Source organism: Ovis aries, chromosome 15, assembly GCF_016772045.2.
Source record: "Ovis aries strain OAR_USU_Benz2616 breed Rambouillet chromosome 15, ARS-UI_Ramb_v3.0, whole genome shotgun sequence".
Taxonomy (NCBI): domain Eukaryota; kingdom Metazoa; phylum Chordata; class Mammalia; order Artiodactyla; family Bovidae; genus Ovis; species Ovis aries.
The window spans coordinates 63,765,152-63,787,748 of NC_056068.1; the positions used below are offsets into that span (position 1 = coordinate 63,765,152).

Here is a 22,597-nt window from a genome sequence, read left to right on the forward strand (position 1 = left end):
GTTGCAAAAGCATCTCCTGTGCTTCCTGACACCTGCCCCTTTGTAATTACCGTCTTTTAAATGAGCCCTCCTCAAATTATGCTGTTTTGAGTAAGCCCTCTGTTTTCCAACGAAAACTTGATCCAATACAGTAGCTACTGACAGCCTATAACTATTTAAAGTTTATTTTTAGGGGCTTGCCATTTTTAAACTTTTTATTTTGTACTGGGGTATAGCCAATCAGGGCTTTCCTGCTGACTCAGATGGTAAAGAATCTGCCTGGAATGCAGGAGACCCAGGTTCAATTCCTGGGTAGGAAAGATCCCTTGGAGAATGGAATGGCTACCCACTCCAACTGTAGAAGGAAATAGCAACCCACTCCAGTATTCTTGCCTGGAAAATCCCACGGACAGAAGATCCTGGATGGTTGCAGTCCATGGGGTCGCAAAGAGTTGGATCAACTGAGCTACTAACACATACCCACTCCAATATACTTGTCTGGAGAATCCTATGGACAGAGGAGCCTGGCGGGCTACAGTCCATGGGATTGCAGAGTCAGACATGACTGAGCAACTAACACACACAAACATACACACGAAGCCAATTTTAACAATGTTGTGGTAGTTTCAGGGGAACAGCGAAGGGACTCAGCCGTACATATACATGTACCCATTCTCCCCCAAGTAGCTATTTAAATTTTAAATGAAATAGTTTTAGATTCTAAAATGAAATAAAATTAAAATTCAGCTCTTTGGTTACACTAGCCACATTTCAAATGCTAGATAGCAACACATGATTAAAGGCTATGGTATTGGCCAGCTCAGATGTAGAGAATTTCTGTCATCCCAGGAAGTCCTGCTGAACGGCACCAACAGAATATTGACAGTCCCCAGAATCCCCAAAGGCTCTTTCTCTGTCATACTTCTTTTATAGTAATTCCACCCTTGCTTTTCCTTATAATTTTACAACCTTTGTAAACTTTCTAGACAATACATTTTGTGTTTTGCCTCGTTTCAACTTTAAAATGTAATTTTACAGCATGTATTTTTGTTGTCTGGCTTCTTGACTATTTTGAACACCCGCTTGTGTGGTAGATAGCTAATGCTTGTTTATTCTCATTGCTATATCGGGAGATAGTGAAGGATGGGGAAGCCTGGCGTGCTGCAGTCCATGGGGTTGCAAAGAGTCGGACACAACTGAGTGACTGACCAATGACAACCTTCCATTACACAAATATATCACACTTAAAAAAAACCATCTCTTCTACTGTTGCTGGATGCTTGAGAACATGGACACATTCCTGGAGTGGAATTGAATATTTGGGTCATAGGGTGTGCAATTTGTTTGCCTTTAATGGATCATTCCAATCTGTTTTCCAATGTAATTGAACCAATTCATGCTCCCATAAACAGTGCAGGAAAATATCTGACTTCACTCCCTCTCTAGCACTTGGTACTTCAGATGTTTACATTTCAGCCATTCTGATGAGTATGGAGTAGTACCTCCTTGTGATTTTTAAACTGCATTTTCCGGTTTACCAATGAGGTCAGTATTTTTCAATTTAATTTTTTCCCCCATATATAGTTAAGTGTCTCAGCATCATTATTAAAAAATACAGTCCTTTTTCCATGCCCTGTATTGCCACCTCTGTCTAATCAAGTTCCACATGTATGTGGGTCCTATTTTTTTTTTTTTAGGATATCCTTTTCTCATCTGTTGGTTTCTTTGTCTATGACTGTATCAATTCCACACTGTTTTAATTATCATAGCTTTGATATCTTGGTATCTGTTGAAATAAATCCTTGGTCACTTTTCTTATTTAAGAATATCTTAGAGATTTTTGGCCCTTTGCATCATCACATATGTTTTAAAATTAGCTTGTCAAGTTCTAAAAACAAAACAAAACAAAACAAAACAAACTGCCCAAATTCCATTGAAAGTTTTGGTTAATGAATATGGTATAACTCCTCATGTAATTAGACTTTCTTCAATGTATCTCAATATTATCATTTTTCCTATAGAAATCTGTCTTATGCCTTTTAAAAACAATTTATTTCTAGGTACTTAATATTATTAATGCTGTTGTCTGTAGTATCATTTTTCAAATTTCATTTTCTAATTTTTTGGGGAGTATTAAAATGCTGTTGATTTTTCTGTATGGACTTTCTATCCTAGGAACCTTGCTAAGATCTCCTACTGCCCTAATAATGTATGAATAGATTATTTTGGATTTTCTCCATTATTGTATAATCTGAAAATGACATTTTTTCCCCTTCTTTTTTCAATTGCTGTATTTTGTCTTTCCTTTCTTCCTTTATTGCACAAGCTAGGGCCTCCAGCATACCCAACAAAGTTAAGCAGAGGCTATGATAGGAAATGTCTTTGTCTTTGCAACCTCCAGAGGAAAGATTTAACTGATTTACTCAGTTAATTATTTGCCTTCTTCCCCCCAATACCTTTTATCTGAATAAGGAAGATTTCTTCTATTCCTATTTTAAAGCATTCCTTATTATTATTTTTTAAAAATCATCAATGGATATTGAATTTTATCAAGTCCCTCCTTTTGTTGCATCCATGGAAGTGATCTTATGCCTCCCCCGCTCTAATTCATTTATATGGTGTGTGTATACTAAGTTGCTTCAGTTGTGTCTGACTCTTTGAGACACTGTGGGCTGTAGCCCTCCAAGCTCGTCTGTCCATGGGATTTTCTAGGCAAGAACACTGGAGTGAGTTGCTATACTCTTCTCCAGGGAATCTTCCTGACCCAGGGATTGAACCTGTGTCTCTCATGTCTCCTGCATTGGCAGGCGGGTTCTTTACCACTAGTGCCATCTGGATGAGTTACCGGTCTATTTCCTAATACAAATATCTTAAAATATGTATCTCCGGGTGTATCAGTTTAGGCTCTTTTGATTGCAAAAGTAATGTAAGCCAACAAGGGAACTTATTGTTTGATTTAACGATAGTTTTAGCACAGGTGAGGTTAGGCATCCACTTAGGTCATTAGGCGTCTGTTTCTTGCTGCCTCTGTACTGGCTCCCCTGCTTCCCAAGCCCCACCCCCTTATCTGGGCCAAGACGATAGCCAAAAGCTACAAGGCATCTTCAAGCTTAAGACCTAACAGAATAAGGTTAGGCTTCTTTCTTTCAGCTTTCCCAGCAAAACCGTCATTATACGTGACTGGGTCATGTTCCCATCCCTAAAGCCATTACTCAGCCGGTGGAATACAGCGACCTGATTGCTTAGGTTTTAGTCATGAGTCCAGCCCTGCAGCTGGGATGGCATCAAGTTATCCTGAAGCATGTGGATGGGGGCAAGGGCAGGATATAGGAGATTCCTCAGAGGAAAACCAGATGGCTACCAGAATTAGCACCAAAGGACGTCTCCTTCAATAACCCAGATATTTACTGCTGCCGGTACCCTGCTACATCTTAATTCGATGATTTTATTTGGCTTATGTAATTTAATTTATGAAGTGCTAGCTGTCGTGTAAGTGCTACAGATAAATTGAAATTCTCACAATAACCCTAGGAAGCGAGTACAAATATTACATTTATGAAATGTAGCCCAAGTGACACAGTTGAAGGGACAGAGCTGAGATTGGAACTCGAATATATTTACCTCCAGGTTTGGATTTTTTTTATATTCCTTAACACTTTCTCTGATCATCTAACTCTAAATTATAATGATATTGAAGTGGCGAATCTAGTTTTCTAGATGTAAGACCCTTCACCTCATTTCTACAGAACTTTGAAACATTATCCATGAATGCTGCTGCTGCTGCTAAGTTGCTTCAATCGTGTCCGACACTGTGCGACCCCATAGACGGCAGCCCACCAGCCTCCCCCGTCCCTGGGATTCTCCAGGCAAGAACACTGGAGTGGGTTGCCATTTCCTCCTCCAATGCAGGAAAGTGAAAAGTGAAAGTGAAGTTGCTCAGTTGTGTCCGACCCTCAGTGACCCCATGGACCGCAGCCTTCCAGGCTCCTCCGTCCATGAGATTTTCCAGGCAGGAGTACTGGAGTGGGGTGCCATTGCCTTCTCCGTATCCATGAATAATGTCTTGTAATTTAACATACCCCAGGGGAATATACAAGAGGAATGTTACACAATTCATCACATAGGATGTACATCAACAAGAAAGCTATATGACACATGGATTAGTACTAGCTTGACTTGCTGCATAGCATGGGGCCATTTCTGAATTTAGGTTGCCTGTGCATTAGCTGCCTAATCCCAGAGTTTCACATTAAGGAAGTTGTCTGGCTGGTAATCATGCATAATGAGGACACAAGGTCCCTGAGGTCACATAAAATGTTCTTGTTGCGCTTCCCATGCTGCTGTGTGAAGCGCTAAACTTTGGAGCATCTAGTGCCCTGTGGACACCCGTGGGTGGGACCCCTGTGTGTCCCAGGGTGACCTACCTTCTCCAGTCTCTGGCTGCCACCTTCTGCAGAGATGCTTTGATAGCCATTATAATTGGAGAATGAAATTCTACTGCTGTCCAGTTATCAGGACACTGCTTCTTTCATCAAAATAGTCTTACATTTAAAAAAGCTGGGCTCCAATTAAAGTAGACTACACGTCGTCCTGCTATATTTCCTATCTCCAACTCATTGCTTCTGTTATTCTCTATACCTAAGATGATAAGAAACTGAGTTAGTTTATGTTTGCTAGAACAAACTTCGCAAGTGCATAGTTTTTCGTTTTGAGGTGTTGGTCTTCTTTTTTTTTAATTTTTTTTGAATTTATTTTATTTATTTATTTATTTATTTAATTTATTTTTTTAGTTTTTTATTTTTAAAATTTTAAAATCTTTAATTCTTACATGCGTTCCCAAACACGAACCCCTCTCCCACCTCCCTCCCCATAACATCTCTCTGGGTCATCCCCATGCACCAGCCCCAAGCATGCTGCATCCTGCGTCAGACATAGACTGGCGATTCAATTCTTACATGATAGTATACATGTTAGAATGTCATTCTCCCAAATCATCCCACCCTCTCCCTCTCCCTCTGAGTCCAAAAGTCCGTTATACACATCTGTGTCTCTTTCCCTGTCTTGCATACAGGGTCATCATTGCCATCTTCCTAAATTCCATATATATGTGTTAGTATACTGTATTGGTGTTTTTCTTTCTGGCTTACTTCACTCTGTATAATCGGCTCCAGTTTCATCCATCTCATCAGAACTGATTCAAATGAATTCTTTTTAACGGCTGAGTAATACTCCATTGTGTATATGTACCACAGCTTTCTTATCCATTCATCTGCTGATGGACATCTAGGTTGTTTCCATGTCCTGGCTATTATAAACAGTGCTGCGATGAACATTGGGGTACATGTGTCTCTTTCCATTCTGGTTTCCTCGGTGTGTATGCCCAGCAGTGGGATTGCTGGGTCATAAGGTAGTTCTATTTGCAATTTTTTAAGGAATCTCCACACTGTTCTCCATAGTGGCTGTACTAGTTTGCATTCCCACCAACAGTGTAGGAGGGTTCCCTTTTCTCCACACCCTCTCCAGCATTTATTGCTTGCAGATTTTTGGATCGCAGCCATTCTGACTGGTGTGAAGTGGTACCTCATTGTGGTTTTGATTTGCATTTCTCTAATAATGAGTGATGTTGAGCATCTTTTCATGTGTTTGTTAGCCATCCGTATGTCTTCTTTGGAGAAATGTCTATTTAGTTCTTTGGCCCATTTTTTGATTGGGTCGTTTATTAAGTTGCAGGATATAAAATCAACACACAGAAATCCCTTGCATTCCTATACACGAATAATGAGAAAGTAGAAAAAGAAATTAAGGAAACAATTCCATTCACCATTGCAACGAAAAGAATAAAATACTTAGGAATATATCTACCTAAAGAAACTAAAGACCTATATATAGAAAACTATAAAACACTGATGAAAGAAATCAAAGAGGACACTAATAGATGGAGAAATATACCATGTTCATGGATCGGAAGAATCAATATAGTGAAAATGAGTATACTACCCAAAGCAATTTACAAATTCAATGCAATCCCTATCAAGCTATCAGCCACATTTTCCACAGAACTAGAACAAATCATTTCAAGATTTGTATGGAAATACAAAAAACCTTGAATAGCCAAAGCAATCTTGAGAAAGAAGAATGGAACTGGAGGAATCAACTTGCCTGACTTCAGGCTCTACTACAAAGCCACAGTCATCAAGACAGTATGGTACTGGCACAAAGACAGACATATAGATCAATGGAACAAAATAGAAAGCCCAGAGATAAATCCACACACATATGGACACCTTATCTTTGACAAAGGAGGCAAGAATATACAATGGAGTAAAGACAATCTCTTTAACAAGTGGTGCTGGGAAAACTGGTCAACCACCTGTAAAAGAATGAAACTAGATCACTTTCTAACACCGCACACAAAAATAAACTCAAAATGGATTAAAGATCTAAATGTAAGATCAGAAACTATAAAACTCCTAGAGGAGAACATAGGCAAAACACTCTCAGACATAAATCACAGCAGGATCCTCTATGATCCACCTCCCAGAATTCTGGAAATAAAAGCAAAAATAAACAAATGGGATCTAATTAAAATTAAAAGCTTCTGCACAACAAAGGAAAATATAAGCAAGGTGAAAAGACAGCCTTCTGAATGGGAGAAAATAATAGCAAATGAAGCAACTGACAAACAACTAATCTCAAAAATATACAAGCAACTTATGCAGCTCAATTCCAGAAAAATAAACGACCCAATCAAAAAATGGGTGTTGGTCTTCTTACTCTTTTTTCGACCACTGAGCTGTGGGAATCAAACCAGCCCTGAAACAGGCCCTGCTTGTTTATGGGCCTTCCTGTTATTATGTGACTGATTGTTTCCTTTTATTATTTAGACCAGTTAACATGTATTGTCTGTTACACATGTGCAGCTGAATATATCCTAACAGATATATTAAGATGTTCTAAGGTGAGAATTTAAGAATTTTATCTCTCTGTGCTTTAGTTTTATGATCAGTAAAATTAATGGATTGGAATATGTCAGAGGTAATTTAATCTATTTTTAGCAGTGAAATCCATTTTTCAAGCAAAGTCTTGCATGGCACATATAAATATACAAAATACATTTTAAGAAATCAAGAAATGAGCTCCTCATTCAGTAATTGTCATTATTGGTGGCAAATATTTCATTGTTTGTGCAACCTTTTATTTCCTTGGAGCACAATTTAAAACCCACTAGTGTAGATAATAGAATATATGTAATCTATTATGTCTAGTAAAGTATGAAATATGTAAATATATATTAAATAGCTGACATCTCTTGCTCTGACTCCGTGTCAGGGATTGTGCTGAGGGTTGTTTTGTTTTTTTTTTTTCTCCTGAGGGCTTTTTTAATACATGGTTTTCTTTTAAAGTCATAACTTCATGAAGTAGATATTTGTATTTACTAAACAGAATAATAATACCTGCCTCAAGGGATTCTTGGGACATTAAAAGAAGATCCTAGAAAGCTGAGGGGGTGTTTGAGACATCTTGCCATTTCCTATCATTGAATTTGAATCTGGGAAGAGGTGCCCCTGAAAATATTGCCTAGCCCTGGACTTTCTGATTCCACGTAAGGAAATCCTCCCTTTCTGTTTAAGTGACCTTAACTGATATACATTCTTTTTGAAATTTAGTTTCCATGTTCTCACCAGTAAAAATGAGATCTGATGTATAGTCTCCTCTTTCATTCTTTGTGATATGTTGGTTCTTCCAGCGGCAGAAAATAATATCAAGAGCAGTCCTGTAAGAGGAAAAATAAAGAATGCGTTCAGAGGTGCCCTAGAATGTGTGCTGAAGCCTACAGAGTCAGATTAAAGCTGAGCCACAGAGAGGCTTAATGGCTTCCCCGGGTTCTACAAGCTGTGAAGAGTCTAGAGTTGAGACCAAAATCCAGAGATCTCCAATTCCTAGGTGAATGCTGTTTATGCTTCATGCTGCCCCTAACCAACCTGCTGATCTTGGTCTCCAATAACACTGAATTTAGCCAACAGGAAAGAAAATCTGACGGGTATTAAAAGCACGTGTGTTCTATATATGAACTTTGCTGCACACCTGAAACTAAAAGAATACTGTGAATCAACTATTTTCCAACACAAAATAATTTAAGTCAGAAAAAGCAAGTATGTTCTGAGTTTGACTGGTCAGGACTTCCTATGGCCTTGTGAAGAAAAGAATGTTAGCACAGTGATTTTCTGTGTTCATAGAAGTGTGACTGTAATTTTGTACTCTGACTGTAACCCTTCACGTTTAAAGTTCATGTACAGAACCACTGAAATATATTTGGAAATTCTCTCCAGCTTTTGCCATTTCTCTGTTAGCTGGAAAACTAAAAATGATGCAATACTCTCAAATGTTTTAGATATTATTTAATTCGGTGAGTGGTCACTGACTTCTCTCATGCTTCAACAGATGAAATAAGCTGGCTAAGGTCTTACTTGCCTTTTGCACACAATCTCTAAGGTTCTTGTAAGTTTTCTGGGAATGAGGTCCCCACCTCTTTATTGAGGACAGCCTTATCATATTGTGATAACTTCCAAACATTTCAATGTAACCCAGATGTTACCTGAAGTCTCCCAAGGCCCCTCCTTGCCAAGATGGGCACTTTTCGGATGCAATTTCCATCGGGCTGGATCCAGCTCCCACACCACTTTTGTTTTGGTTTGAGGTCTGTACCTTTGCAGGAACCTGCCCCTAACACTGGCAAAGCCCAGGGCAGGGCAGAAATAATAAGAAAAGCTCACATGGCAGTTGTCTAAATATTTAATGAACTATTAAATACTAAACTATTAAGTAAAATACTGTCCTTCTACTTTGACAAATACGTCTTCATAACAACACAGAAGGCCAGGTTGCAATTCATTCATTTATTTTGGCTGTGCTGGGTCTTTGTGGCTGCACGCAGGCTTTCTCTAGTTGCAGCGAGCAGGGGCTGCTCTTCGTTGCAGTGAAGGGGCGTCTCATTGTGGTGGCGTCTCTTGTTGAGAGCACAGGCTCTAGCCACACAAGCTTCAGTAGCTGTAGCACTCTGGCTCAATAGTTGTGGCTGGGGGACCTCCAGAGTGTGGGCTCAGGAGCTGTGGGACACAGGCTTAACTGCTCTGCGGCATGTGGCATCTTCCTAGACCAGTATCGAACTCATGTCCCTTGCATTGGCAGGCAGATTCTTATCCACTTATTCTTCCCCATCAGGGAAGTCTCAGGTTGCCATTTGGAATTGCAATTTAGAATTCTTGGACTTCTGATTCACCCCTGGAATTTGGCAGTGTGGGGAGAGCTGAACCCTGCCAACTGAATCCCTCTGCTCCCTGTCCATCCTCCAATTATTTTTTTCCTGTGCCCCCTCCTCCACTATCTCACACCATGGAAAGGTATCATGTGTAGCGATTCTGTGTGCTGGCCCTCAGATAGCAACTCTGTGGGCAAACCTTAGTCCTATTGGCATGCACAGCAGCAAGATGGGCTACCATTAGGAGGATGGACCCAGCGATAAAGCTTGTGCAGGTCCTAAGCGTGGGCTGGATTCCTTTGGGCAGGGTACCTGAGCATGGTCTCGGAAGGCAGACGGTGTGGTCCTCAGACCAGCTGCATCAATATTACCTAGAAGCTTGTTGGAACTGTAGAATCTCAGCCTTGCTTGAAAACCTAACAAACCCCATTTGGGGTTGCATTCACATCGTAGCGGGATTAGCTCTGCTTTAGAATGGCTTGGGGTCTGAAGCTGGATCCCTCTGGCCCAGGTTTAAGGAGGATAACACCTTTTGCTGTTACTTCTCTCTCGCTTATGACCCCGGCATGTGACTATGTTTTTCTTGATTCCTATTATCCCCCATGAGAAAAAAGATGTTATTTGTGGAATCAAATGTATGATGAGGATTTGGAGAAAGGGGCAAGGAGGATTATGCAGCAGTGCTATCCAAGCCTATAACAAAACGGAATCAGATTCTCTTATTCTTCAAAATTTCCTTGGTGATTTCCAGGTCTCGTCCCTTCTGACCTCTGTATCACTGGATCTCAACAGCTTAAAATCCCTTTAGCTTCACCATGCAGCTCACTCTTCTGCCCCCAAACTCAGCTTCAGGATCCCTTTACTTAGTTAAGGACTCAATGATATTTTTGCTAAACCCTGGACTTAATTTCCCTGTCACTGTCTGCAACGGGGTGGGTATGGTATAAAGATAGAATCATTTGTATTTTATAATTCATGGATATAAGTTATGCCTCCCCCAAACAATCTTACAGATGAAAGAGAGGACAGTTAAGTTCTTAAATACTAATTGTTTTCCCCTCTACCAGGTAAGGCTAAGTAATTGTTGTCGTCTAGTCACTAAGTTGTGTCTGACTCTTTGAGACCCCATGGGCTCATGTAGCCTACCAGGCTCCTCTGTCTGTGGGATTTCCCAGGCAAGAACACTGGAGTGGGTTGCCATTTCCTTCTCCAGCGGATCTTCCCAACCCAGGGCTCAAACCCATTACTCCTGCATTGGCAAGTGGATTCTTTCCCAGTGAGACACCTGGGGAGCCCAAGGCTGAGTAGACTTCTTCAAATTGACCGTGTCTTCATAGCTTGCAATTTTTTTTTCATGCAATCATTCATCACTAAAGGTTCACCTAATTGCTAAAATCTCCTCTTTGTGTTGGTGAAATATTCACCTTTTGAATCTCAATATGTGTATGGTTTGCCGCTATTGCCCTTAATTTTAATTGCATTTCTAGATATACTATTTTTAAATGCCATTGGTATAAATGGTTTCTTCTCTCACTTCAGGACCAAATGACTCTTTGTTTTCAAGACAAGTTAAAGAGGAACGAAAAGAAACTGTGAAGGAAATGTTGATCTCTGTTTTCTCATGGAATGAATAGCGTTGGTCAGTATTGTTTCTTGGTTCCATGGGTGAGACTTCTTCTAAGGACAAAGAACTTTGGGGGACATGTTTTATTCTTTATAAAATTATCCTTTGCTATCCAAATGAACTCAGCCCCTGGGTTCAGAGAGCCTGGTGAATGAATTTGGATCACAAGGGGAACCTTGTATGTTATAGCTCTGAAATCAAAAGGTCTACATAGCGAACTGTGATTTTAGCTATTAAAATCTATATTATTTCTAAGTCATTCGGCAGTCCAGACTCAATGCTGATTTAACTCCTGAGAGCAAAGCTCTGATCAGCGCCATATACATTGCATCTGGTAAAGAATTTCCAGAGTTTCTTACATTTAAATTAAGCAATCAGAAAAGACACAAAGTTACTAGAGCAAAGGAATTACATCAGGCTAAGGGGAAATGAACTTTATTTTAAACAAATGCAGGAGTGAAAGACATTACATAGTAATTGAAAAATGACCATTTTATGAAAATGTTAAAAGAGTTTTCTGGAGAGAGCTATGCTCTGTAGAGGACTCAATTTTATTTTTAGAAAACCATTCCCTTGTCAATAAAGCTTCAGGACAACTCTTGTTGCTCCTAATGCCAATCCACTAGAGTCATTAAAGGGCTTCCCAGGCGGTGTTAGTGGTACAGACCCCTCCTGCCAACGCAGGAGATGTAGGAGATGCACTTTCGATCTCTGGTTGGGGAGATCCCTTGGAGGAAGGTATGAAAAGCCCTCCATTATTCTTGCCTGGAGAATTCCATGGACAGAGGAGCCTAGCAGGCTATTGTCCACGGGGTTGCAAAGGCTCAGACATGACTGAGGCAACTTAGCATTCAGCAGAGCCACTAAGTCTCTCCTACATAGAAACTCCAGAGCTGCAACTGTCTTGATATATCAAATAATGTTCTCATAGTTTTCCAGTTGGAATTATCATTGCAGAATAGAAGTATGGCCTTACAATTGGTAATAAACTCTCGATACAAGTGAAGGAGAGTTGTCATTTGACATGAGGACACACCAATCCAGGGGCAAATCCTCGTTTGCCAAGACTTTGAAGATTATGATGATTATAAATGTGAACACAAACGCCTGCACTGGAATGTCACTGCATGACTTGATGGTGGGGCTTCTGGCAGGCTGTCACTCTGGCATGTGGATGATTTCCAGTCGAAAACAATCAAGGCTCAATAGACTCAAGAAGAGCTTTTTATCCCTTTCTCTGCTGCATTAGAGAATTTAGATTAGGGGGCTTGTACCAGAGAGAGAGAGACATTAGCAACACTAACTTTTTTCATTGGGAGGCTTATCTGCATGATTCAACAAACATTTGTCTACCAAACATTTGCTGCTCTTCCCATCTTTCTGTGAATTGCCATCCTTCCCTTTCAGGTGCCAGACCCTGACACTCCTCTCCTTAGCTCAAGGATGGCCTATAAGCCTCTATTCCTGGGCTGCAGGGGAAGAGTCTCATGTTTGGGGGGGTTCTTGTATGTATGAAATTAAATCTGTTCTTCTCCTGTTCATCTCTTTTAAGTCAATAGATCAGCCAAAGGACCTAAAAAGGATCTAAATCTATCTAAACCTAGAAGCTATCTAAAATATGCTTCTATTACATCCTAAATATTATTTTGAAAAAAAAAAATTTAAAGTTCTTGAAGAAGATGTTCAGGCCTCTAAAAATAGGTTCACAGCCTCTCAGGGTCTGTTCGAGAAACACTGAAATACTAGGGCAGAGGTGTACACTCCCCTGTTTACTCAGCGCTCTCTCTTACTGTGGGGCCTTGGGCAAAATGGCCTAACCTGTCGGAGGCAGTTCCTTAATTTTGAAATTGAGAACAGCCTGCTTCTCATGGGGCTGTTGGAATTAAATATAGCTCTGCCATGCCTGGAACGATGATGATGAGCAGTAATGCCAGGTGATTTTTTTTTTTTTTTTGGCCATGCCATGTGGCATGTAGAATCTTCCCCAACCAGGGACAGACCCCGCACCTCCTGCAGTGGAAGCGAGCAGCCATAACCACTGGACCACCCGGGAAGGCCAACACATGGGATTTATAATAAAGAGAATAAAATCAGATCAGGCTTTGTACTTCTGGTTCGTGTGACCTCGGGCAAGTGACAAGTAGACTTTGTTCTCCTTATCCCTGGTTGAGGAGTGTTATCAGTCTCCTCCGTAACTGGCTTGACAGCCTGTAGAAGCAACGCCGGAGCTCTGCTGCTGCTGGGTCCCTTCACTCTTCACTTCTTCCCTGTCTCCCCACTGCTCTCTCTTTGCTCCCTCCAACCCCTTTATGCCTGCAAAATACACTTTCTGAGTGTTGCCTGGATTCCACACGAGCATTCAGTACTTTGTATTGATAGTGTTTTCCCTTCTTTTTTAAAGGTATTTTTTTGAGTGATAACTAGAACATGAACTGCTTGACAGTTTTCTCATAAACAGTTGTCAACTACTCTAGCTGGTACACTAAGCTGAAGGACATTGAACCCACTGGATGCCTGAAAGGAGAAAAAAGAAACAGGAAACTTTATTCTGCCTTTCCACTCCTAAATATATTGACATTTCAAACTTTTCCTTAGTCTCTCATATTAAAAAAAATGACTATTACATACTTTCTTGTAAGTCACTTTGTAAACTAGTTATCTCTGTAAGTTTTGAATGTTTTAACACAATAAAGTACTCATGGATTACTTGTTTAATTAAAAATACATCTTAAAAAAATCACTATTACAAAAGTTATGCCATATCTTTTTGGAAATCTGAAATGCCAACTTGAATAGTACCTGTTTATGAAAGGTAAATGTTGACGGGACTTCTCTGAAACACATAAATAATAAAAATTAATGCCATTATTTAATATTTATCATTTAAAATCTATCATCTATCAAGGTTATAGGTGAAATTCTTCTCATGTGATCAGCTTTCTGTTGAACTTCGGTTTTAAAAACAGACTGTTTCACGAAAGACAAATTTATGCGACAACTGTACTCTAGCATTTGGCAAACACAAAGGACAAACAACATACTGCTTTTGCAATAAGGCCAGGAATCAATGGCCTTTGATTGCCTGTGTGTGATTCTAAAATGTGGAACTAGGATTTTTTTGTGTGTGGGGAAGTGGGAAGGAAAATAAACATCACCAAAAAGGAAAAATCTGGAGTGCACAGAGCTGGGTTCCAGTCGTTTCTAGCTAGTTTTAAACGCCGGATACACAGATATAATAATCCATGAGGACCTCAGTTATTTATCTTTTCCAGCCTGTTGAGGTATGGTTGGGAAATAACGATTGCATACATGTAGGGTGTACACAGTGCTGATTTAATATGATTTAATGTATGTGTATGTTGTGAAATGAGCACCACACTCAAGCTAATCACATCACCTCACATAGTTGCCATTTCTTATGCATGATGAGAATACTGAAGATCTACTCTTTTAGCAAATTTCAAGTGTATTAACAGTATTATTAACTGTCACCACAATGCACATTAGATCTCCAGAATTTAATCATCTTATAACGAAGTTTGTACCCTTCGACCAACATTTCCTCATCTCTTCCACCCCCCAGCCCCTGGCAATCCCATGCTATGTTCCGGTTCTACGAGTTTGACTTTTTCAGATGCCACATGTCAGTGAGATTGTACAGTTTTTCCATGTCAGTGAGGTCGTACAGTCTTTGTCTTTCTGTGTCTGACTTGTTTCATTTAGCGTAGTGTTCATCCTTGTTGTTGGAAACAGCAGGATTTCCCTTTGCGTGTGTATATGTGTGTGTTTATAAAGAGCTGATAATATTCTATTGTGTGTGTGTGTGTGCGTGCATCACATTTTCTTTATCTACTTATCTGTCAACAGATATTTAGGTAATTTCCATATCTCGACTGTTGTAAATAATGCTACAATAAATGTGAGACTGCAGATATCTCTTGGCGATACTAATTTCAGTTCCTTTGGATGTATACCTAGAAGTGGGATAGCTGAATAATATGAGAGTTCTAGTTTTAATATTTTGAGGAACCTCCATATTGTTTTCCATAATGGCTATACCAATTTACATTCCCATTAATAGTGTACAAGTGGTCCCTTTTCTCTACATCCTCTCCAACATGTACTTTCTCCTCTCTTTTGGAAAGCCATCTTTAAAGGTATTAAGTGATACCTCTTTCTGGTTTGATGTTCACTTCCCTGATGATTAGGGATGTGGAGTACCTCTTTATATTGTTGTTGTTTAGTCACTAAGTCGTGTCTGACTCTTGCAACCACATGGACTTCTGCAAGGCTCCTCTGTCCATGGGATTTCCCAGGCAAGAATACTGGAGTGGGTTGTTGTTTCCTTCTCCAGGGGATCTTCCTGACCCAGGGACTGATCCCCAGTCTCCTGCATTGGCAGGTGGACTCTTCACCACTGAGCCACCAGGGAAGCCATCTCTTTGTATACCTGTTTGCTACTTGTAGGTCTTCTTTGGGGGAAAAAAAATGTCTGTTCAGGTCCTTTACCCATTTTTAAATTGGCTTATTTGGTTTTTGTTTGTTTGTTTTTTTGCTATTGAGTGGTAGGATTCCTTATGCATTTTGGATTTTAATCCCTTATTTTAAAATTGCTAATGTGTAGAGGTTGGATAATTCCTTCCAACTCAGCCAGTTGTCTTTTCAGAACAGTGGATCAACTAATTCCTGAAACTGTGATCTTGCTAACTTGAGAAAGATGAGAAGATAGGGTCGGTCCATAGGGCAGAAACCATGATAATTTATAGACTACTGAACCCCAGAGCCTGTGTAGGTTTTATTGATACCCAATAAAAACCTGTTGAGTGTTAAACAGCTGAGGGCTTACCAGCAGGCAGATTTCGATTTTCAATTCAGAGCTAGCTCTACTGACAGTTCTGAAGCTATAAATTTAAATGTTAATAATTGGTGCACATTTGGGGGAACTACAAAGGGGACTAAATTCTTCAGTGACAGCTTTCATTGATGTAAGGGATGAGGATTTTAATATTCCAACCTACCATCTACAGGTTAGATCATTTTATGACTTATACCACAAGCTCCATACATTAAACAAAGGTCTTTTCTCAATGGAACAGATGTCTGTTGTATTAAAGTTGCCCCTCCCAATAATAACTGACTTCTCCAGTGCATTCTGACATTCTTTCTTGCTCCTTCTCCCTGGCTCCGACTACCATCACCACCTGCATGCCAGTGGCAGTTTCAGGGTCGAGGGGGTGGGGGTCCAGATATAAGACCAAGGCCCAGCAAGAATTAAGGAAAGGCAGGGATGTGTCCTTGGTACACACTACTCTCAGGCTGACAAAGGGCAGCTTCAGCTCCACCCCCCAGGGAGCCAGTTTAACTGGATGTTCTATAATAAAGCTTCCCAATGGGCTGGTCACGCTCCAGAAAGGGTGGGGAGAGTTACAAAGCCAACCCTGCCCTTAGTTCAGCCCAGCCAGTAAGCAGTGGAGGAATTGTTTTTCCTAAACTCAGTTCTCAAAAATATGAGAACTTCTGCCATCAGTATTTAATAACACTGTTTTGTCCACAAGTTTCTGTTTTAGAGCTTAAAACATGCATGTCAAGTATCTTTGAGGCTGGTCACATATTTGCAATTCTTTCAGTTCCTAGCCAATGGAAGTTGGAAGCCATTGCTGTAATTTTCCCAGGAAGCTTACCTCATAATAACACCCTATCTTAAATGATGTTTGGCAGCATTGATATTGACAGTTCCAATATGCATACTGTTTATCAAAAAGTAAGTCATATTAGACATATTATATTTTTTTCCTTCTTTATTTTTCTGATATGTGCCTTCAGAAGTGAGGTTCAACACCATGGAACTTGGCTTCCATGAGTATTAACATGGACCTTACTGACATCTCATTAGCTGTCTTCTGAAGTGACTTGAAGACAGCTATTATTTCTTTTCATAAACAAGTCACAAATTGAAGAATCTTGATATTTGTAATAGTCTTAGTTTTTCTGTTTGGATGTTTCACTTAGTAGACATGGAAACCATATTCTAAAAAAGTTAAATACTGATTTACTGCAGACCACATTGCTAGGAGATGTCAGAAATAAAACCTAAGGATTTTGATTTCCAAATCAGAGTCCATTTCTCTTTACAAGTGATTCTCAATATGATGATCCTTGAGGGCCCTGTCAGGGGGTCAATGAGGTTGAAATGATCTTAATAATACTAAGATGTCATTTGCCTTTTTCACTGTCATTCTCTCATGGGTGTACAGGAAAACACTCCAAAAGTTACATGATCTGATACTGCATCAGATGGAATGTGAAAGCAGATATGAGAATCCAGTTGTCTTCTATGCCAGACAGTAAAGGATTTGCAAAAATGTAAAACATATTCTAATTTTTTGAAAATATGCTTATTTTTTACAATAATATGTCATTTAAGTTAACATATATTGGGCTTATTGTTTTTATTTTAAAATAATATTTAAATATTTAAAATTTATCAGTTATAATTTCTAATCATATACACCTATATATTTCCAACATTGACAAAAGAAAGCTCTTTGGAGTCCTCAATAATTTTAAAACATGTAAATGGGTGCTAAGGTCAAAAGCTGGACACCATGCTGGCTGGATAAGTATTAAGCAATACAGGACTATAATATCTCCAGAAAGTATCCTTTTCTTTTTTTTCAGAAAGTGTCCTTTAAATTGAATCACACTGAAATAAGCCAGACAAAGACAAATATCATATGATATTGTTTATATCTGGAATCTGAAACAAAATTATTCCAATGAATTTATTTACAAAACAGAAGTAGACTCACGTAGAAAAAAAACTGATGGCTACCAAAGGGGAAAGGGGAAAGGTATGGGGAGGGATAAATTAGAAGGTTGGGATTAATATTCATATACTACTATATATAAAACAGACAACCAATAAAGACCTACTGTATAGCGCAGGGAACTATACTCAATATTTTGTAATAACCTATAGGGGAAAAGAACCTGAAAAAGAATATATACTATATATATACTCTCTCTCTCTCTCTATATATATATATATATGTGTATATATATATATACACATACACTCAATACTTTGTAATAACCTATAGGGGAAAATAACCTGAAAAAGAATATATATATTATATATAATAATATATTATATAATATATACATATGCATGTATATATGTGTATGTATATATAATATATTATTATATATAATAATATATATAAAGGAAAGTCCTTTATATATAATATATAAAGTACTTTCCTGGTGGCTCAGATGGTAAGGAGTCTGCCTGCAACTCAGAAGATCAGGGTTCGATCCCTGGGTGGAGAAGATCCCTTGGTAAAGGAAATGACAACCCACTCCTGTATTCTTGCCTGGAAAATGCCATGGATGGAGGAACCTGGCAGGCTATAGTCCCTGGGGTCGCAAAGAGCTGGACATGACTGAGTGACCTATCACTCATATATATATAAACTATTTACATTACTTTTCTGTACACTTGAAAGTAACACAGCATTGTCAATCACTTGTACTTGAATAAAAAATAAATTTAAAAATAAAATAAGATAAAATGCATCACACTGTTTTGCTTTTTATGAGTTGTATCAGTTAGAATCCCTGAAAAAACCCAGTATACTCTGAAGGGACAATTGTGGAAATTTTCATGAAAGGAGTATAGGAAAAGGGGGAAACATCTGTGACTGCAAGTAGGTTGTGTGCCATTCTTGCCTCTGAAGAGGCAAAGAAAAAGAGCGGTTTTTGGAACCAATTATAAGCAGTGGCACCCCCACTCCGGTACTCTTGCCTGGAGAATCCCATGGCTGGAAGAGCCTGGTAGGCTGCAGTCCATGGGCGCAGAGTCGGACACGACTGAGCAACTTTGCTTTCACTTTTCACTTTTATGCACTGGAGAAGGAAATGGCAACCCACTCCAGTGTTCTTGCCTGGAGAATCCCAGGGACAGGGGAGCCTGGTGGGCTGCTGTCTATGGGGTCACACAGAGTCGGACACGACTGAAGCGACTTAGCAGCAGCAGCAGCAGCAACATACCTACAGCTGTAGGACATGGCTGTTTCCAAGAAATCAGGGAATTATGGCAGGGTAGGCAGGCAGTGAGCTTGCTTAGAGTGGATCCCAATTTTGCGGGATTTGAAGCTTATATGTATACTTTCCACTGTCTCTATAAGGAAAAGAACACACACTTAAGTATAAAAATCTATCTTTGTTTACAATGGTAAAAAAATCACAACTTACAAACTTGAATAATCAAAAAAGTACCATAAAAACATTACAAACCACCCCCCCAAAAGCATAATACTTTATTAACAGCCTGACATATCTCTAAAATACTTTTTTTTTTCATTTTGAGTGCATACTTTTTGACCACCAAAAGAAGTAAAAATTTTCAATAGAGAGAATAGGAAGGTAATTCAATCTTCCTTCTAGCATAGTTTATCAAAATTTGTGTTTGTTATCTATAGTTTAGAAAACTTTCATTTTGATTTTATACTTTACTATTGATAATGCCATTTTAAATCAATGAGTTATAGGATATTCTCTGGTGATCCAGTAGTTAGGATTCCACATTTTCCCTGCCGCAGCCTGGGTTCAATCCCTGGTCGGGGGACTAAGATCCTGAAAGCCATGCAGCATGGCCCAAAAAAAAAAAAAAAAAGAATCTTAGCTTAGTGGAGTGAGGAGGACAGGAAAGGCAGTGATGGGAGATAAAACCGAGTGACAAGACAACTAAGTGCTGGAGTTTGATAGGGGAGGTGAGAAAAGAGGGTCAGGTGTTGGCAAGAGGCTGAGCATGGGTCTCTGTGCATTAGAAGAAATCAAAGGCTCAGTGATGCTTGCCAGACAGAGGAAAGGCTACAGAGATACTTGGTATCGGAGTCAGACATAAGTCTGCCACGCTCTAGCTTGCGAAGGAAGCTTTACGAACAATAACTCAGTACACACGGAAGAGACTGCAAGTCAACTGTATTCCACTAAACTCATGCAAATAATCCCCAACTCAATGTCTCCTTAGCAGGATGCCAAACATAACCACAGTCATTCCAATGACACTTGATAAGAAAGGTAATGTGGTGAAGGGGAATTCGGATTCGAAAAGATGATGGTTATATCAACTGTGGTTAAATACCTCACTCATTTTACGCAGACTCATAAAAGTGCACATAAGCACTTTGTGAGGACTCCTCCCAAAAGTTTGGAAGGAACATGTGTAGGTGAGGAACTCTAAAATTAAGCTTCATTAACTCTGTGGAAAATCCAACTTTGGCGCTAATATAACGAATAATTTAGTCCCTCTTTCCACCTAAGCTCTGATCTCACGCCAGCCCACCATTGGCTGAACTCAAGAAGAAGGCAGGGTATCGTGGGGCCAAGCGGATGATAAAAATCAAGATTTCTGGAGTATAGATTAGAATCAAGAAGGATGGAGAGTAAATCTGGAGTAGCAAACAAACAAACAAACAAAATGCCTATTTTTCAAGAGAAGCAGATAAGCAAAGTGATGACCTGGAGAGAGATTGCATTTGATCCAATTCCCAGTGAAAACGAGAAAGAATCAAAAATCCTACCACTTTAAGACACTGTGCAGGTTTGATCCCTGGTTGGGGAACTAAGGCCATGTGGTGCAGCCAAAAGAAAAAAAGAAAGAAAAGTCCTACCACTGAGCAGCTGAGGCCCAGGAAACAAAGGGCCTTTAACATAAGGAGACATATAAATCAGCAGGTACGGGAGATGAGATTTACATAGAACCACTGGGGAAATCATGTACATCATTCCATAAATCATGTACATAAATACTTGAAAGTTCTCTATGGGTACTGTATTTTCTTTTCTTCCTTAGGGCCTTTTAATAGATCCAATGATCATAACGTGACTTGGCAAAAAATTTTTGGTAGCCCTCCCTAGCTCCTTCTACTTAATTTAAGCTTGAAAGACTTATTCTCATGCAAATAATATTATAGACAGTGGTTAGATTACCAGTTCTAACCACAAAAATCCTTTTTTTATACAAATGTGACTGAACTAGACTCCCAAGAGTATGTGAACATTTCCAAGGCCAAGTTCAGTTCAGTTCAGTTCAGTTCAGTTGCTCAGTCGTGTCCGACTCTGTGACCCCATGAATCGCAGCATGCCAGGCCTCCCTGTCCATCACTATCTCCCGGAGTTCAAGCTCAAGTATAAAAAGTGATATGAACCCACAGTAAAAGAAAAGAATGGCAGCCTATTTGGAATAAGGCAACTCCTGACCAGAAGAGGATGGAAACGACTAGGGGAAGGGAAGTGTGATGCCCTATGAGTGGGAGGTTCACACAGTGGAAGAAAAGAGCAATAACGTGGCCTCAGGATGAGAAGTAGTAGGAGTACAGATCTCTATTGAGGTCTGGGAGGACCATTTTCCCCCAGCTTTATTATGCCAAGTCTCAGACTTTGTAAACAATCTCTCTAGCTGGGTATAACCAAGTCTCTTTTCACACTTTACCTAATTTAAACGTCTTGACAAGAGTAAGACACCAATTGAAGATATTTTCATAGAATAAGCCATTTTTGCACTGTTGAACTCGAGCAATTTTCTTCTGGAATATCACAAAATACATTGTTATTTCACTTATTAAAATGCATTGCTCAAACACCTCAAAAATTAGTCACATTGACTTAGGGAAGACATTTCCTAAACTCTAAGGCAGCATTTCTGTTAATAAATAGTGGGTTTGGACATCTTATTTAACTTAGTTAATTATTCTACATCAGGAGCAAGCCAACCTCTTCATGCTTGTTTATAGTCTGTCATGGTGGGGAGACTTCACTGACCTTTATATTTTTTTTTGTTGTGAAGATTAAGTGGTAGAGTTTGGCAACCATCAGCAGTGTCCAGCACATAGCAGACACTCAAAAAGGGGAACTTCTAAACCAAAAAGGGAATCTAAAGGACTGAGTTTTTGTCCTACGTATTTTAGACTATTAAGATTTAGATCTTGCAAATATTTCACTTTTCTGTGCTTTTTACTTTTATTTTTAAAAGCTTTTTATTTTATACAGGAGTATAGCCAACCAACATTGTTGTGATAGTTTAAGGTGGACAGCAAAGAGATTCAGCCATACATACACACCTATCCATTTTCCCCCAGATTACAGGCCCATCTAGGCTGCCACATAACACTGAGCAGAGTTCCCTGGGCTATACAGCAGATCCTTGTTGGCTAACCATTTTTAAATGTATACATATCATTGTATAGCAGTGTATACATGTCATCTCTAATCTTTGACAAAGAAAAATTATGCGACATTTGCGAGTGTGATCACTGGTCATACTTAAATATAGAACCAGTATTTGCATTTATTCCAAATTCCACCAATCCTTTCAGTTGTAAACAAAATTATTAACATTGGAGCATGACAAACCTTCATTTTGCACAGAGGAACTCAACGGTGGATTTCTTTTTCTCTGCTTTTTAAGAGCTGAGAGCATGTTACCAGAGTTCAAAGCCCCACCCAGCAGGGCCTAAGCATTCCCTCAAAAAAACTGGCAGACCACCAACCGCTACCTCCCAGGGCACCCTGAAGGATACTGATAAGCCGAGGAGACAGTCACATCCGGGTACGCGGGGGCCAAACCCAAATTAGTTAATCTGGAGTTTGGGGGTCGGAGGTGAGGAGGCGCCGTTCCTTTTCCTATCTCTCCCCAGCCTCTCCTCTCCCCGAGTCCTTGCTCCTCAGCCCTG

At 39.5% G+C, this 22,597-nt stretch overlaps 1 long non-coding RNA gene and 1 other non-coding gene across 4 annotated transcripts in view; one reads left to right on the forward strand and one right to left on the reverse strand.

Moving 5' to 3' along the window:
• Positions 1-22,559, reverse strand: part of LOC114118450 (uncharacterized) — a 33,263-nt gene extending 10,704 nt beyond the window's left edge. The window contains exons 1-3 of one of the 3 annotated variants that reach the window (XR_009596662.1): positions 18,912-22,559; positions 7,662-7,753; positions 4,404-5,744 (exon numbers count right to left, since the gene is read on the reverse strand). This is a non-coding gene — a long non-coding RNA (uncharacterized LOC114118450). Of the gene's footprint in view, positions 1-4,403; positions 5,745-7,661 lie in introns of all 3 variants that reach the window. The other 2 variants (XR_009596663.1, XR_009596661.1) reach the window with 2 other exon arrangements.
• On the forward strand, positions 228-299 carry TRNAS-GGA (transfer RNA serine (anticodon GGA)). The gene has a single exon. It is a non-coding gene; the product is annotated as a tRNA-Ser (tRNA).
• Positions 22,560-22,597: the final 38 nt, after the last annotated feature.